The 16,680-nt window shown below is 46.2% G+C and overlaps 1 non-coding gene across 1 annotated transcript; it reads left to right on the top strand.

The window, feature by feature from the left end:
• Positions 1-12,637: 12,637 nt before the first annotated feature.
• TRNAG-CCC (transfer RNA glycine (anticodon CCC)) lies at positions 12,638-12,710 on the top strand. Its single transcript has one exon. It is a non-coding gene; the product is annotated as a tRNA-Gly (tRNA).
• Positions 12,711-16,680: the final 3,970 nt, after the last annotated feature.

Raw genomic sequence — 16,680 nt, 5'->3', positions numbered from 1 at the left:
GTTTGTGTGCTGAGAGATGTGCCGAGAGGGGGTTTCAGCCCTCCTGACTGTCCAGGGTGAAAAACAACCGGCCCTCCCCGCCCGCCTCCATCTGCTCCATAAACAGTGATCACACTGTGCTTGGCAGAGGGGGAGATAGGGAGAAATTCCATCAGTGACACTGATAAAGCTCATGATCGTGCCGGACCCTGAGAGGTACAGGGGTGTGCCTGGGTGCATAATGCGTAGATCATCTTCTTAGAGAACTGAACAAAGTCAAGGTCAGGTATTTGAGACTTTCTTGGTCTGTAGGTTTTTTACTTTCTCTGCAATTACTTTACAAGCCGGTAGAAAATTAAATGGGCGATACATGTAACATCCCTACCAAACCAAAGATCAAGAAGAGGACTGGGAGGTGGGGGGTGTGTACCAGGTCACTCCCCCCAGAAGGGCGGGTTAGTTGACCACCCACCACCGCCGCCGCCCGCCCCCCGCCCCCCCGAGACCCCCGCCCCACACACCAGGTCTGAGAGTGGAAAATGACTGAGGTTTCTAGAAGGAAGGGCAAATTGTCCTGCAATATCTTGCAGGGACCCATTTATCACATTCAAACAAAACAGACAACATTGCTCACAAATGAATGGAAACCCTTGAATGTGTCTGAGAATGACGCCCACGTGGCTGGGTGCTGGATTTAGAGAGGAGATCCGCTGAGTTTGGAGGAGCCACCCTAGAAAGTTCCACAAGTGATGGAAAATCAGAACAAGTGGCAGCTAGAATACCCTGTGCTTGTGAACAGTGCCTCGTGGAGGCTCTGTGGGCTAAATCTATAGGCTTTTGTAGGACTGAAAAAAAAAGTTATAGGCTCTTACAACAATTTGAAACAGAGGTGAATCAGGTTCCTGTTGCCAACACCTTTCAATGAATAAAAGGTAATTAATGCTAATGAATAGTGTTAATTAGGCGCCCACATACAAATTCCTCTGCCCCAGTTACTGGATGAGCAAAGACCTGTCCCCACATAGCTGACTACACCTAAGAAGCTCCAGGAATCTTCCCAAATGAGATCAGAAGCACACCCCAAAACTGGACAGCAGAGATGAAAAAGCAGGATAATTATATCCATCATGGTTCTCTCCAGAAGGCTCTCTGAGAGGAGCGTATTAAGCAAGCGATTTAGGGAGTGGGTGTTTGCTTACCAAGTACATTTGCTTCAGAAAGAATTAATTGGCGGGTTTGTTTCTAGATGGTTAACTATTTGACTAAAGAGAGAGGATGGAGCTGAGAAATTTAAGGGTGGCTAGGATCTTTAGCCAAAGAGTCCAAGAAGCACTAATGAAACACCCCATTTGAGTGCTCTTGGCTAGAGAATCCCAGGGATAGAGGAGCCTGGTGGGCTACAGTCCACAGGGCCACAAAGAGTTGGACACGAGTGAAGCAACTTAGCAGGCAGGCAGGCATGCAAAATGAAAAGCATGCATTTGTACAAAAAGATACACTGAAATGCATTCTTAAAGAGTTGCTGGCAAATAAAAGGTAGAAGGCATTATGCGGCTCTAGAAATTCTACTGACTGTAAATAATAGGGTTTCCCGGTGGCTCAGATGGTAAAGAATCTCCCTGCAATGTGGGAGACCCGGGTTTGATCCCTGAGTCAGGAAGATCCCCTGGAGAAGGAACTGGCAACCCACTCCAGTATTCTTGCCTGGAGAATTCCATGGACAGAGGAACCTAGCAGGCTGCAGTTCATGGGGTCGCAAAGAGTCAGACATTACTGAAGCGACTTAGCACGCAGGCCGTTAATAATGCCAAGAATCACCTCTGTTTATTTGTCTTGGAATTCCCACATTCACATCCCCTGTGTTCACAGGTAAGGTACTGTTCCTTTTAGCACACGCCTTGGACGGTAGGAGAGAGGCTCTGAGCCTGGGTCACACGGCCTGGGCCTCGTCTGCATGAGGTTTATTAAGGCATGGATGACAAACTGCACTTGGGCTTCTCCCCTCCCTTGGCCTGGTGAATCTGCAACCAGAAAAGCCAGTTAGGTGTCCTGCACAGTCAGGGGTGGGGGCTAATGGAGAAGAAGCAGGTAGACTGGCTTTGTGGGGTGCTGTTCAGAGTGGGGGATCCTCTGAGAGCTTCAGGTGTTAGTCCCTCAGTTGTGTCTGACTCTTTGTGACCGCCCCCCCATGGACTGTAGCCCACCAGGGGCCTCTGTCCATGGGATTCTCCAGGCAAGAATACTGGAGTGGGTAGCCATTCTCTTCTCCAGGGGATCTTCCTGACCCAGGGATTGAACCCCGGTCTCTAGCATTGCAGGCAGATTCTTTACCATCTGAGTCATCAGGGAAGGACCCCCTCACCGTCGCCTGAGAGCTTCAAAATGTACTGTAATTTTGAGAATGAAATTCATCACAGACTCCCACCCTGGTGCCTGCAAGGTGATAAGCACACAGGATCTGGGGAGGGAACCGGGTGAACAGAAATACTTTTCATAAAACCAGAGGATTGTGGGATCTTTAAACAGGCTGTCACAGACAATTGAGACAGTGCTCAACACAGAGGCTCACGTGTTATTCTTATTTTGATTATTGTCCCATGTCTAGGAATGGATCACGTCAACCCCATCACACAAAGAGCAGTTGACATAGGTATTTTAGGCCCAGATTGGAGATTGGAATCACTCGCCACCAACAGTACTTTCATAAAAGTTATTTTAGCAACTCTTACATGAGAGACCCTAATTGTCTTCCGATGTCCTCTGTCCCCTCCTTCCTTTAATAATAGAACCCTTGAGTTTTAGCTGGACACACAGTCATCTAATTAAGGACATTTCCCAACCTCCTTCAAAGTGAGGTGTGGCCGTGTTGCTAAACAAACAACAACAACAATAATAGTATATCTTACAGTCTAGTATATGTTAGGTAACTATTCTAAGTGCTTTACATGTACTAACCTATTTAAATTTCATAATAACCCCATAAGGATTAGGAAACAGAGGTGCAAAGACATTGCAAGTCTGACTTGGCCATGACTACAGATGGTAAGTGGGAGAACTGGGGATTTTTTTAACCCAAAAAGTGGGGCCTCAGAGATTGCCTTCTAGCTCACATTCAGCCCACGGAATGTGAGTAGACTTTCTACGTCATGCCCTCAAAGGGGAGAGGTTCGCTCCCCATCTCTCCATCTCTCCTTCCTGCCAGCGGGAAATCACCATCTTAAACTACAAGCTGGAAGCCGCCCGGGCTTCCCTGGTGGTTCCGTGGTAAAGAATCCACTTGCCAGTGGAGGAGACATGGGTTCAATCCCCGGTCTGGGAAGAATCCACATGTCGCGGAGCGCGGAGCAACTAAAGGCCGCGCGCCGTAAGTACTGAGCCAGAGCGCTAGAGCCTGGGAGCAACTGCTGAAGCCCGCCTGCCCTGGAGTCAGCGCTCGGCTGCAAGAGAAACGCACTGCAGTGAGAAGCCTGCATACCGCAAACAGAAAGTAGCCCTTACTCTCAGCAGCTGGAGACAGCCTGCGCAGCAACGAAGACCTGGTGCCGCCAAAAATAAATCCATCTTGAAAAAAAAAAAAAAAGGAAGCTGCTCGTTGAAGATGGTGGGATAATAAGATGAAAGGCTGGGTACCCAACACCATATAACCTATTTGCCTAGATGCCTTTATGAATCTTCCCTGGTGGCTCAGACGGTAAAGCATCTGCCTACAATATGGGAGACCCTGGTTCAATCCCTGGGTTGGGAAGATCTCCTGGAGAAGGAAATGGCAACCCACTCCAGTATTCTTGCCTGGAAAATCCCATGGACAGTGGAACCTGGTAGGCTATAGTCCATGGGGTCGCAAAGAGTCGGACACGACTGAACGACTGCACTTCCTTTATGATCAGCTTGTTATAGGGGAGAGAGAGAAATCTTCATCCAGTTTTAACCATTGCTGTTTGGGGAGAGAAGAGTAGTCTTCCTTATAGTAAAACTGTAAGAACATAACCTAATGAATCCACCTTAGGTCAAGAGTGAGGTTGTGGAAGGAAGTTCATGTCTTTGAGCATCTACTGTATACCCAGTGTCTTCACACATCATCTTATTTACTCCCCACAGAAGTTCTGCAAATAGTCATGGTTATCCTGTATCTGGAATGAGGAATCTGAGGCTCAGAGTAGTTAAGTAATTTGCCTAAGATTACACAATTTGTAGGTGGACGGGCTGAGATTTCAACAGCCCTTTTTCAAAGGCCTCTTTCCCACTATTCCCAGTGATGCTTTGGGGAAAGGTGACTCATTTACGAGAAGCATTTCTACACCATCTGTATCGTGATCCATAACCCTATTATGAGTTGCTCCAAAAAGCCATCTGATCAGATTGGTATTCTTAATTCCATGTTGTAGATGAGAAAACAGACAAGACAAGCAATTACACCCCCAACATCCACAGAAGGTCTAGATTTAGAAGTCGCAGCTGCAGAAATTCAAGGCTGATGATTGTTCTATAAAGAGAACCAATTTGAGAACCGAGAAGTCCTTATTGTTGAAACTTATGAAGTGTCTTCTCATTTTTTGAGAATTTTAATGGTGGGGGATAGAAGCGGAGATCAGTTGCTGATGATATGGAAGTGTTGTGTTTAATTTGAGTTTTAGAGATTTTTCCTATTTGACTATTCAAGTTTTGTCGGTCACATCAGAACTTCTGAGTCACAGGGGACAGTTACATAAAGACCCCCAACCTGGAAGCTGGCCCTCCTATAGAGACAGAGGTGGTGGTCACTGAGGTTCTCGGCCACTCTGGCCATAGACAACCTCAAGATGGCAGACCTGAAGACCCCCAAGTCCTTAGAAATGTTTTGCCTTATCTCGTGTTTCTAATAGGAAACTACTTTCTCTGTTCCTGGTTTATCTGTAAGAAATGGTGGCCAAAAGTTCCCTATGCCATTTCTCTTGGGTTAACAAGGGCAGCCAGACCACGCAGGAATCTCCCACCCAAACTCCCAAGGGGAGGGGCCCAAGGGAGTAACTTATGCCCACGGCCTGCCCCTCATCCAATCAACATCCAATGACTGGTGGGCCGCAACCCTGTGAATCAGTGGGAATGGGGCATTCCCATGGAAATAACAGCCACCAGATGAATTAGTGCAGGCGTCCTCAAGCCTAGCTGCACGTTGGTCATCTGGGGAACTTAACAAACTTAACAAACAAACCTAAGGCCAATCCCCACCCACAGAGACTTGGGTTTCATTGCTCTGGATGAGGAGGTATATGGAACCCTGGCATCACTGTTTTGGGGAAAATTTCCCAGGGGATTCCTTGTAGCCATAGTAGGGTGTTTGCAATGTATCTCTACAGCAAAGAGGAACATTTTCAGAAAGATTTTAAGCAGGAAGCTGTGTGTTCTGAAAAGTTGTTTGTTTTGCTGTGATTTGTCACTGGCTCCATTCCTCTCTTATGTTAAAGAAACATCTGAAGATCTTGCTACCCGTGGTCCCTAGAGCAGCCACAGCAGCATCGGTACCACAGGCCCTTGGGCCCCACCCCAGACCTTTTGGGCTAGACTCTGCATTTTAACAAAATCCTTGGTGCTTCCATGCAGACTAGAAGCACTGCTTCCAGCCCTGGTTCTCAAACCTGGTTGCACACTGGAGTCACCTAAAGTGAAAGTCGTGTCCAACTCTTTGCAACCCCATGGGCATGGACATGGGGTGGGTAGCCTTTCCCTTCTCCAGGAGATCTTCCCCACCCAGGGATCGAACCCAGGTCTCGCACATTGCAGGTAGATTCCTCACCAGCTGAGCCACAAGGGAAGCCCGGAGTCACCTGGGGAGTGTTAAAAACTACTGAGGCCAGGCTCCACCCCCAAGGATTCTGATTTAATTGGCCTGAAGTACAGCCTGGGTGGAGGAGGAAATGGCAACCCACCAGTATTCTTGCCTGGAGAATCCCATGGACAGAGGTGCCTGGCGGGCTACAGTGCATAGGGTTGCAAAGAGTCGGACTTGACTGAGCGACTAAACCAACCAGAGACCTCCCTAGGTGATCGTAATAGACAGCAAAGTTTCTGAACTATGGTCTTAAGAGTCTTCCCTTCCCACACACCCTACCCCACTTTTCTCCCTGTACCCTCCCCCCGACAAAAAATAACCAGGGGAGTAGTACCAAAGATGCCACATCTATTAGGGTGGTGAATTCCAAGAAAGCAATTATCTTATTTGTGCTGTTTGCTTTAGGCTTAAGGATGGTAAACAGTTCCAGGAAAAAATACAGTCCTAAAGATTCAACTTGAACTTTTACAAGAATTGGTTTGGCCTGTCTGATTCTCCACCCCTTCCCTCTCCAGAGCCGCACCCCTAGGTGTCAGCCTGGAGTTCTTGCCAAGCCACTACTTGAGGACAGGGGCTGCTGCTGCTGCCATCCCGTTGCTAAGTCATGTCTGACCCTGTGACCCCATGTACTGTAGCCTGCCAGGCTCCTCTGTCCATGGGATTTCCTAGACAAGAATACTGGAGTGGGTTGTCATTTCCTCCTCCAGGGGATCTTCTCCATCCAGTGATTGAACCTGTGGCTCCTGCTTGGCAGGCAGATTCTTTACCACTGAGCCACCTGGGAAGGGAGAATAAATATTAGGCTTCCAGACACTCACCTCTGTGTCCACAGCACCGGACTTCATTGTTGTTTTTTAAATTGATTTGACGTCTCAACTCAGGGAAATTTTCCATTTTGCTTTGAACCTCAGGCTTCTGGGCAACTCGGTTTATGCTTTGCCCCTTCTCTGAGCAGTTAAACTGAAAAGCACTCCAGAGTCCATCAACCAGGGCAGATAGCATCAGAGGGAAATAATCGAAAACCATGGCAGAACAACTGTCCTTTTATACAAGGTGACCTTCACTGGGGGAGGGGACTTCTTTGATTTATTATTCTCTAAGTTAACCTCACAGGAAAGGGTCTGTGCTCTTCCCTGAATGCCCATCACCCCAGTCCTGGGCTTTTCTGTGTCACTTTTCAATTTCACCAGCTCCTTCCTTTTTCTTTTCTTGGGAAAGAATCATGTTTCCTAAAATGGGTTGAAGCAGATGCTGAAACTCAAAACCAGAGACCTTAAATCTGTAGGAACTCAGCAGCCTTAGTGAATGATGAAACACCCACAGAGCAGAGAAAAACTGGATGAACTGAGAGGTGGGTCATCTTACCATAACTGGCTCCAAGAAGCAGCCCTCTGGAAGTGTGAAAACAAGACACTGTTCCTTAGATTTTCCTGAACCAGGTCTTGAAGTCAAAGGGTAATCTCCTGTGTGACAGGGTGGGTTTGGTGGACTTTCAGGTTGCCTGTCCCAACAGTCGATCATACCCCTCCATCACTGCAGGGTGAGGATGATGGGAGAATAAGTTTGATCTGTTCCTTAGCCCCATGGCTGGTCCCTGATTGGTTCAAAACAGTAGGGGTAATCCTATTTCTGCATCCTGATTGGTTGGATCAAACCTCGGTCTCCTGCATTGCAGGCAGATTCTTTATCATCTGAGCAACTAGGGAAGCCCCGATTGGTTGGAAGAGAAGCCTATTTGGTGAAGGGGAACAGGACTGAGGACAAAACCTAATCAGGGAGGAAGACTGAACAGAAAAGCAGAGGTGCAGCCCTCAACGTGGCCTGGAGGAGTCAGCGCATACACAGCCCAGCGCGTCCTCAGCCCTGGGTCCAGAGAAATCTGTGGTGTGTGTTCCATCCCACTTCTGAGAGCTTCTCAAGGGACCAAGCTTAGGTGCCCAGAGCCTGTAACTAACTTAACAATGCCCCCTTTATTGGCCGTCTTCCCTTCCCTTTATCTCTTCCCAGCTCTTTTCTCCTGCTCTCTTCAGATTCCAGAATAAACTACTTATGCTAAAATCCTCCTCTCACGTCTGTTTCTGGGGGAAATCTAAGCTACGGCAGTTTTGTTCAAGTCGAACTTTTAGAGCAAATGGGTAGCTTTCTCTTCATGGATGCTGTTGCGCTTTTTCGGTCCTCTGCTTGGATCGCCCGTTGTCCCTGGTCTCTACTAGACAAACTCCTACTTATCCTTCAAGATCCAATTTCGGCCTGTCCTTCTGTGTTAGTTCTTCCTAGAAGTCTTAGTCATGGCCTCCCTCAGGCCATCACTGGACTGTGAACAACAGTCCACTGTTGGAATGACCTTATTAGAGACGGACATTTACCTGGCAGCTTTTCCTCTGGACCGAGTACCTTGAGTTCAGGCACCTTTTCCCCAGACACGTGTACAGAACATGGCACACAGCTGTCACTCAAGTATTTATTGAGTCAGTGTATGAATCCACGTCCTGATAGCAAGGTGGTTGTCTTACGTCATGTTGTGGATGGTTTGCTACATAGCAGCAGCCAACCAGAACAGCGACTAATAACTTCTCACCTTGTGCAAGCTACTTGGGTTTCCATGGTGACTCAGATGGTAAAGAATTGACTTGCAATGCAGGAAACCCGAGTTCGATCCCTAGGTCAGGAAGATCCCCTGAAGAAGGGAACGGCAACCCACTCCAGTAGTCTTGCTTGGAGAATCCCATGGACAGAGAAGCCTGGCGGGATACAGTCCATGGGGTCGCAATGAGTCACACACGACGTAGCAACTAACACTTTCACTTTCATGCTACTTAAACTTTCAGATCCTCATCAGAAAAATGCGGATAAGATATTACCTGCTGTCTAACTGGGCTTTTGTGAATCTAAGTTAAGAGATTCGTGCCTAACATGAAGTAAATGCCCAAGGAATACCTTCCTTGGGGCTCTCACTCGCAGGGCCAGGCACTGAACTCATGATCCTGCTGCTGCTACTGCTAAGTCGCTTCAGTCGTGTCCGACTTTGTGCGATCCCATAGACAGCAGCCCACCAGGCTCCTCTGTCCCTGAGATTCTCCAGGCAAGAACACTGGAGTGGGTTGCCATTTCCTTCTCCAATGCATGAAAGCGAAAAGTGAAAGTGAAGTCGCTCAGTCATGTCCGACTCTTTGCAACCCCGTGGACTGCAGCCTACCAGGCTCCTCCATCCATGGGATTTTCCAGGCAAGAGTACTGGATTGGGGTGTCATCGCCTTCTCCGCAGAGATGTTTAATGACCAACACAGCTGGCTTTCCAATGTCATCCTTTTCAGCAGCTTCAGTTCTGAGACTAATTCCTCTCCCCAAAGTTTAGGTCTTCACCTGTCACAGGTGGTGTTTATTGGGCTGTAGGAGGCAGGGGCTTGTGGCAGATGGGCATTTCTCCAGTTTCCCTGGCCCCACCCAAGGCCCAGAGGGCTCACTTGAACTGCTGGTAGAGGAAACACACTTCCAAATTTCCTTAATCTCTGATTTTCACAACACCCTGCTGCCACTGTATGGAAGCTAAAGCAGCCAGCCTGTGACAGCCTGGCAAAGGCCTCATCTCCCCTCTCTCCAATCACCTGCTGAGGCTGCCAAGTGGTTCAAGAGGGCAGACTCCAGGGCAGTCTGGTACCAAACAGGATGGGAAGGGGTAGAAGAAGAATAGAAGTCGCTCAGTCGTGTCCGACTCTGCGACCCCATGGACTGTAGGCCACCAGGCTCCTTGGTCCATGGGATTTTCCAGGCATGAATACTGGAGTGGGTTGCCATTTCCTTCTCCAGGGGATCTTCCTGACCCAGGGATAGAACCCGGGTCTCCCGCATTGTAGGCAGACGCTTTACCGTCCAAGCTACCAAGGAAGCCCAGGGAAAGAGTAGAGGGGAGAGCAAAGCGGGGCAGAGCGGAAGTCCTCCAGCCCAGCGTCAGTGTCCTGATTGAATTTTCAGGGGGAAAATCGGAAAGGCTCAAAAAAGATGAAAGCACTCACCCAAGGATATAAGGAAATAGATAATGCTCCCCGGAGGGATGGCCCAGTCATTCTCCTTACAAATAGGTCTTTGAAAGCAAGTTCCTGGATGTTATCAGAGCAAGATTTTTTAAACCCTTTTGGTGGTAGTGGAGGAAATGGGACACAAGCTAAATACATTTGAATTTTCTTTTAAGTTATATTTATGTCAAATGGTCTCTCCCTCTCTCTCTCTTTTTTGGTTGCAACTCAAGGCTCGTGGGATCTTAGTTCCCCAACCAAGGACTGAAACCCCCCAACTCCCGCCTACCAGTCCCAGCAGTGAAAGTGCAGAACCCTAAACACTGGACTACCAGGTGATTCTCCAATGTCAAGTAATCCTGTTGGGAAAATGTTTCTCTCACCAGCTGGGCCTGGGGCTGGGCTGAAAGTAGGGAGACACTGATTAGGGTCACCCCCCAGAAACAGAGCAGACCCTGTGGTCCTTGCCCCCTCCCACACCATGTCCTTTGCCTGCCTTTTGTCTGTGGAAAACTTTAGTCAAATAATAAGTTTAATCAGAGATGTGAGAAACGCGGAAACAAAGGAAAACAGTCAAAGGAGACCAAATAATAATGCAGTGATTAAGCTAAGTCAAGGACCTTTAGTTCTTTCTCCAGGGCTATAGATAATACTCTGAGCCATATCCTGTGAGCTGTCTTATAGATACCAAAACACCAGGTGGAGAAGTTAACTATATGATGACCAGACTGTACCCAGGACATGAGCTGCCACAATTCTGAGAATTGGCCAAAAAGAAATGGGAACAAATGGCCCTGGAACTGAAGATTAACTGTACCTAAAACAAGATGACGCTGGTCAGACCATCGATGACCATTTTCAGAGATGACTGTGCTGTTTCTGCATGGAGCCACCACCCCTGCACTCTGGGTATAAAAACCCTTGCCCCACAGGTTGCCTGGGGATCGAGGGATGAAGGAGAGAGTCGGCCTTTGGACAGATGTCCACCCTCCCTGCTTCCCCAGTTGCCAGCATCTGAAATAAAGCAAACTTTGTGGCTCAGCTGATAAAGAATCTGCCTACAATGCGGGAGACCTGGGTTCAATCCCTGGATAGGGAAGATCTCCTGGAGAAGGGAAAGGCTACCCACTTTAGTATTCTTGGGCTTCCCCAGTGGCTCAGCTGGTAAAGAATCTGCCTGCAATGTGGGAGACCAGGGTTTCAATCCCTGGATAGGGAAGATCCCCTGGAGAAGGGAAAGGCTACCCACTCCAGTATCCTGGCCTGGAGAATTCCATGGACTGTATAGTCTATGGGGTCGCAAAGAGTCGGACACGACTGAGCAACTTTCACTTCTTTTCTTTCCTTTCCACCAACCTGGTCTGTTCATTGGCTTTTGAGCAGCAAGCAGCTGGACCCCGCACACCTTTCAGTGACACCTTTGAACCCTGAAAGTCACTGGTTTTGAAAGGAAAGACATTCAACCTTTTTGCCATTTTTTCAAGTAGGTTGACAGAATGATTTCAACTCAGTTCTTCCTTTCTTTATATGTTTCAACTAAGTCTGGGTTTTAATAGAGACTAAACAGACATGTTTGTTCCTCTTGCTAGTGAGTAGTCAATATTTGCAGTATCTGAGGACTGCATACTGCAAGCAAATGCCAGAGGTTTGGACCTACTTCGGACATGAATAAAAGCCGGCCCATTTTAACTATTGCTGGCCCCTTGATCTCCCGGAGCCTTATCTGAGACGCAGGAGTGACTCTGTGTCAGAAGCACAGATTCTGAAGCCAGAACACCTGGCTTTGCATCCCAGATCTGCCATTTCTAGCTGTGTGACTTTTGGCAACTAACTTAAACTCTCTGTGCCCTGGATTCCTCGTACACACACACACACACACACACACACACACGTATGTATAACTGAGGGCTTCCCAGGTAACGCTAGTGGTAAAGAACCCACCTGCCGATGCAGGGAGACGTAAGACACGCAGGTTCGATCCCTGGGTCGGGAAGATCCCAGAAGAAAGGCACACCAACCCACTCCAGTGTTCTTGCCTGGAGAATCCCATGGATAGAGGAGCCTGGCAGACTATAGTCCATGGGGTCACAAAGAGTTGGACGTGACTGAAGCGATTTAGCATGCATGCTTGTATAATTGAATCACTTTAGTGTTACTTTGAAATACTGTAAATCGACTATAATAAAGAAAAAAGAAATCCCTGACCTCTGGAGCTGACATTCTAATGCTCTTGGTTGTAGACTCAGACTTACCATGAAGGTCACGGCCACAAGCTCCTCTATTGCACTGCTGCTGCTGCTGCTGCTGCTAAGTCGCTTCAGTCGTGTCCGACTCTGTGCGACCCCATAGACGGCAGCCCACTGGGCTCCCCCGTCCCTGGGATTTTCCAGGCAAGAACACTGGAGTGGGTTGCCATTTCCTTCTCCAATGCATGAAAGTGAAAAGTGAAAGTGAAGTCGCTCAGTCGTGTCCGACTCTTAGCGACCCCATGGACTGCAGCCCACCAGGCTCCTCTGTCCATGGGATTTTCCAGGCAAGAGTACTGGAGTGGGGTGCCATTGCCTTCTCCAATGCATGAAAGTGAAGTTGCTCAGTCATGTCCAACTCTTCGCGACCCCATGGACTGCAGCCCACCAGGCTCCTCTGTCCATGGGATTTTCCAGGCAAGAGTACTGGAGTGGTGTGCCATTGCCTTCTCCCCTCTATTGCACAGGCCCTTCCAGAAGCTCAGTGAGGGTCCCTACCAATGCCTTTACATTTCTTGCCTAATTTTGTATTCATAATTGTATGTTTTCTTTCTTCAAGAGGACCCTCAAAACTGCAAAAGCCTGGGACTTCCCTGGTGGTCCAATGGTTAAGATTCTGTGCTCCCAATGCAGGGGGCCCAGGTTCAATCCCTGGTCAGGGAACTAAATCTCCCACACAGCCCAACTTAGAGTTCTCAAGCCACAAGGAAAGATCCCGCACTCCCCAGCAAAGGTTGAATATCCTGCAGGCCGCAACTGAGACCCTGTGCAGCCAAAAATAAATAAATGTGAACAAAGACTAGGACCTGAACCTAATATTCTTCTCTACAGTGGCCTGGATCCAGCGTCCAAGCCAGAGCCAGCCCATATTTGTCAAAATATCATGTAACAAGTATTCCGATTTTTTTTTCCTCTCACAATGTACCTACTACTCAGGTATCTGCAATACACATGCAAATATAATTTCTAACCTGCCCCCATGGAGTGGCCTGTTTGGACGGCAAACAAGACTTTGCTCTGTCTAAATGCCTCTGTACACAGAGCATGCGCAGCCCACCTCACCCCCACCCCCCACAGCTGATTTGGGAAAACACGAATTTGTCAATAGGCACAGCCATTAAAGACCCACGTAGAAAATTTACTTTATAGGTTCTAAGTCCCTCTGGAAAAATGTTTGCTTTTTCAACTGGGAATATATAAGCAAGTAGATTTTATTTTAAATGTGGACCATTTTTTTTTTTTTTTGAAAGAAGAATAAAGTTTATTAGATCGGAGTGGGGGTGGGGAATCACTGAGAGTACAGCAAGCTGGCTTCCTGATAATGAGGTAGAGGAACTCCGGATGGCGGTCTTTGGTCTGCTTTAATAGCTGGGGGACAAAGCAATGGGACAGGGTCTTGCGAGTCATTTGCTGATTGGATGAGGTACATAAACATTCTGTATATGACTCAGGAGAAGAGTAGGACAAATACCTTTCCTCTCGTAGGATAGGAGGGGGACAGGCCTCCATAGTACCACAATGGTTACAGTAGGCAGAAAGGTCCCTAAGAGTCTTGTTTTTTTCTGTTGCTGAATTTCCAGACCCTTCATGTTTATCTTGTTCTTTTCTCTTCAAGGCACCACAAGAGCCACTGTAATCAGGACTGCCCCCAGGATGTGGGCCGTTTTTAAAGTCTTCATTGATTTTGCAATATTGCTTCTGTTTTATATTTTGGCTTTTTGGCCCTGAGGCATGTAGGATCTTAGCTCCCCAACCGGGGATCCAACCCGCAGTTCCTGCAGTAGAAGGCGAAGTCTTAACCACTGGACCACCAGGGAAGTCACCTAAGCAGGTAGATTTTAAATAGTTGGTTTCATATCAGTTATCTTGTGCTATTTATTGCCATTATGAAAAAAAAAGTATAAAACAGAATTCTCTGTCATATAGATTTCTGGGGGGAATTACATGCAAAATTAATTTACTCTTTAAGCCAGACAGCATATATAATTACCTGCTGTTGTTAGGACTGCAGTTTTAAAAACTTCTGGGAATAGCAATGCGTGAAAAAGGAAAGATTTCAAATAATGACTCCATTGGCTTTGGTTTATTAACTCTGATATTAAACTACTCTATAGATAGCATACTTGTTCCAGGAATTAATTATATTTAACCTTCTCCATGTATCCAAATGCCCACAAAACTTTCAAAAATTGTGCTGGGCAATCTTGCTTTTAAACATGCCTTTCAAGTGTTGGGGGTAAGGAGAGATTGCAAGCTTGGGACTGACATGCACACATTGCTATATTTAAAATAGATAACCAACGAGGATCTATTCTATGACACAGGGATTCTTCTTAATACTCTGTAATAACCTAAATGGGAAAAGAATAGATGCATGTATATGTTTAACTCAATCATTCTGCTATACACCTGAAACTAACAAAGCATTGTTAATCGACCTGGTCACCCTAACTCTACCGCAGGTCACGCTGGGTCTAGCTGTCTCCCTGTAGAGACAGGTGTTTACTGAAGGATTAACCACCAGTCACCAACGGACCAATATTTCCTATTGAGTTAGATTGACTAAGCCCATTGCCAAGGATTTCATTCTATTCACTGAATCATGCTGGAGCTCATTAGCTAATCAGCAACTGGCCATTAGTGTGCTGGGGAAGAAATAAATGAGAGTTATAACCATATCCCAAGCAGAGGAAAACAAAGGACATGAACGTGCCCAAAAGCCAGGGAGTGTTTCAAGCACAGGCGCGATCCCACATTTTTAACGTTGGCTGCACTGGCTCATCATTGCCCCCTTGGGCTTCTCTAGTTGCAGCACCCAGGCTTAGTGGTCCTGACTGGGGATCAAACCCGTGTCCCCTGTGTTGGAAGGTGGACTCTTAACCACTGGACCACGAGGCAAGTCCTTGTTTTTTTTCTTAATTGAAGTATAGTTGATTTACAATGTGGTGTTAGTTTCTGGTGTATAGCAAAGTGATTTAGATATACATGGAATTCCCTGGTGGCCCAGACGGGAAAGCGTCTGCCTGCAATGCGGGAGACCAGGGTTCAATCCCCAGGTCGGGAAGATACCCTGGAGAAGGAAATGGCAGCCCACTCCAGTACTCTTGCCTATAAAATTCCATGGATGGAGGAGCCTGGTGGGCTACAGTCCATGGGGTCGCTAAGAATCGGACACGACTGAGCAAATTCAGTTTCAGATATACATACATATTTGTACATCTGTACATACAAAAGGAATGTATGTATAAGATACATATATATTCTTTTCCATCACGGTTTATTACAGAATACTGAATATAGTTCCCTGTGCTATACAGTGCTACCTTGTCATCTCAGAATCTCTTTATTTAACATCTGCTACTGGGACTTCCCTGGCAGTCCAGTGGTTAACACTCTGCGATTCTACTTCAGGGGGTGTGGGTTTGATCACTGACTGGGGAACTAAGGTCCCACGTGCCAAGTGGTGCTGCCAAATAAATAAATAAGTTAAGTATACCTGGTGGCTCAGACAGTAAAGAATCTGCCTGCGATGCAGGAGACCTGGGTTCGATCCCTGGGTTAGGAAGACTCCCTGGAGAAGGGAATAGCTACCCACTCTAGTATTCTTGCTTGGAGAATTCCATGGACAGAGGAGCCTGGTGAATTACAATTCATGGGGTCGCAAACACTTGGACACAACTGACTGACTAACACACTCACACACAAGCATATCTGGATGTTAAAAAAATCCAACAACCAAAGTTTGGAAGAAATGCAATCTACCCTACAGTCAAAAATTATTAAGCTCTTTCAATATTTTCAGTAATATCACAGCTGGAAACATAAAATTATTTATAGTGTATGAGAGCTGTGACTGTAGAATGATATATTTTGATCTTGAAAAAATAAAAATGATGCTTTATGAAATTTTAATAACTATTTAATCCTTTATGAAAAAAATGTAGACTGCTTGGGGAAAAGCATGTGAAGATTCAGTTTTAATTCAGTAGTTTGCTTTTATTTATCAGAGTAGTAGAAATAGTTTTGATGTATACATTTATTCCCATGCTGAAGTTATTCCCAAAACATAAATTTGAGGGCCACTAAAAATGGACTAAGGTTTCCCTCTGATAATGAGGAATACTCAGGAACATTTTCACTGGGTAATTTGAGTCTTAGAGCTGTTCAAGAAAAGTCTGTTTCCTTCCCCAAATTATTACAGCAATAAAAATTTATTATATAATATTCTATCAATTAAAGAAATGACAGAAATGAAAATTAGTTCTTCCTTATTCTGCTCTCCAGAAGTAACTATCATTTTCACTTTCAAGTTAAGTGGGATTTTTTTAAAGTGAGATTTTTAAAAAACAAATCTTTAAAGCTTAAGCATTATGCTTTGTGCACAAAAATGAAAAAAATTAGTAACAGCAATGCAGAGATACTTCTTCCAAGGGGCAATTTCTCTTTTTCTTCTTGATGGCATAAAAATCAATTTCCAATCAGAAAGTTAAGATATAGTGATCCAAAAAAAAATCACTTCTTTTTTAAAATTTTTATTTTGAAATGATTATAGTCTTGTTATGGACTAAATATTTGCCTCACCAAAATTCATATATCGAAGCCATAATACCCAATGTGATAGCTTTAGAAGGTA

This window comes from Bos taurus, chromosome 22 (genome assembly GCF_002263795.3).
Source record: "Bos taurus isolate L1 Dominette 01449 registration number 42190680 breed Hereford chromosome 22, ARS-UCD2.0, whole genome shotgun sequence".
In the NCBI taxonomy this organism is placed as follows: Eukaryota; Metazoa; Chordata; class Mammalia; order Artiodactyla; family Bovidae; genus Bos; species Bos taurus.
This window is presented reverse-complemented; position numbering and strand designations above follow the sequence as displayed.